This window comes from Lottia gigantea (assembly GCF_000327385.1).
Source record: "Lottia gigantea unplaced genomic scaffold LOTGIsca_51, whole genome shotgun sequence".
NCBI classification, from domain to species: Eukaryota; Metazoa; Mollusca; class Gastropoda; family Lottiidae; genus Lottia; species Lottia gigantea.
Window position 1 is genome coordinate 1671169 of NW_008709752.1, and position 2205 is coordinate 1673373.

A 2205-nucleotide genomic window follows, 5' to 3' on the forward strand; every position below is an offset into this window, starting at 1 on the left:
ATCCAATTATGTGAGTTCAAAGACAACTGACTTGAACAATGAAAGCATAAGAACTAAGGTGGAAGAGGTGAAAAATGTCAATAGACGAAGAGGTGCTTCCAACCCTTACGTGATAAATGTGGCTTCGGATGGTCAGTACAATTGTCTGGTCATAGGACACAGCAAGAAATCTGGACAAAAAGCATCCCAATCAATCGACATTGCTTGTGAGACAAACACAGATAAGAAATATATCATAAGTGCTGTGTTGTAAAATAAACTTTGTTGGACTGGTGCGTGGCTAAGAAGCACGGGTATTACTGTCAACTGTCCTGGACACGAGGGATGCACAGCAAGACAAGACATGCACCTATATCTGAGAAAGAAATGGGGAGAATTATTGGTGAAGATTTATCTATTCAAGGGGTGCTCATCAAGTTTGCCACAACAGATGGAGATTCAACGTCAGCTACCGGAATTGAAGAGGCAATGAGAACTTTACATCCTATGTGGAAAATTGAAAAACTAGCTGACCCAGCCCATCTTAGTGCATCTCAGTTCCACCAATGTTGTAAGGCTAATTTAAGCCACACAATGTTCAGGGGCAAAACAAACGTTTTAAAAACAAATCAAAAGAAAACTTTGAGCCAGGATATAAAATCCAGGTGTAGCCTTGTGATAAAAGAGATGTGCATTACTTACTGCGGAGATGTGGACAAACTGAAAAAAAAACAGCTGCCGAAAATACTACAAGCAACTGTTGTATGCTGCGATGGAGACTGTTCCAAGTGCCGTTCGAACTCAAAAACTGATGGAATAGATCCATGTTTCTGGCTTCGAACAACTTAATGAGTCTGGAAATGAATGACAATGATAAGTTTCTGTTAAATGAACTCTTGAAATAAGATTAAGTGAGGAAGCCATTAACATAACCCGTTTTAAGACACACTCAAAAATGTGAGTCAATAAATCGATCCATAAACATTTCGCTTCCAAAGAGTGTCAAATGGAAGAAATCCTAAGTGGTGGCTATCATCCACTATTCTTCAATCAAATATTGAGATAAAGGAGGCAACACAGACAAAAGCAGAGTTTTTAGGGGCAAAATTGTCCCCCAAGTGTTTTCAAGCACTAAGCAGTATTCAGAAAAAATCAGTGTTCCATAGAGATTATGAAACAAAATTTTACCGGATGCTTTGCAGCAGATGGATGATGATCATTCTTATTAATATTCGCAATCATATTTAAATGTATAATTTTCCCTGAAATACCTATAGTACTTCCACACATGCAACATCATCTAATCCGGAACCCATGGAAGTCGATCAATTCCGCCAAAAACGTTGTCACCACTGACACAAATTAGGCCACATATGTAAAAATTCACATTAGTTCACTGCTGAGTTTATCAGCCGAACTAGTAGTGAAGCCTCAAACATATAATATAGGTATGGCGAAGGTAAAAGGTAGTAAACCGACGTCAAGTACACTCCTTATAGAAAGTTATGATAAGGGGTTTATTAGAGCACAACCAGGGTAAATGAAGTAGGTTCGAATGACCCTATAAAACAAAAGGGATATTGTAGGAAAGGCAATAGATGAGATGTTGAATGCTGGAATTATCCGACGATCCTACAGTTTCCCAGTGGTAATTGTAGATAAAAAAGATGGATCAAAACGCTTCTGTGTAGACTATGGGGCTTTGAACAAAATCATTAAATCAATTCTTACCCACTTCCTTTAATTGACGATGTATTAGCCTTACTAAATTCTGCAAAAATGTTCACAACACTCGATTTGCGAGCTGGATTATGGCAAATTAAGGTTAATGAGGAAGATAAGGAAAAAGCAGCCCTTGTCTGTCACAAAGGACGTAGGTTCGAATGACCCTATAAAACAAAAGGGATATTGTAGGAAAGGCAATAGATGAGATGTTGAATGCTGGAATTATCCGACGATCCTACAATTTCCCAGTGGTAATTGTAGATAAAAAAGAAGGATCAAAACGCTTCTGTGTAGACTATAGGGCTTTGAACAAAATCATTAAATCAATTCTTACCCACTTCCTTTAATTGACGATGTATTAGCCTTACTAAATTCTGCAAAAATGTTCACAACACTCGATTTGCGAGCTGGATTATGGCAAATTAAGGTTGATGAGGAAGATAAGGAAAAAGCAGCCCTTGTCTGTCACAAAGGACTTTAAGAATTTAATGTCATGCCATT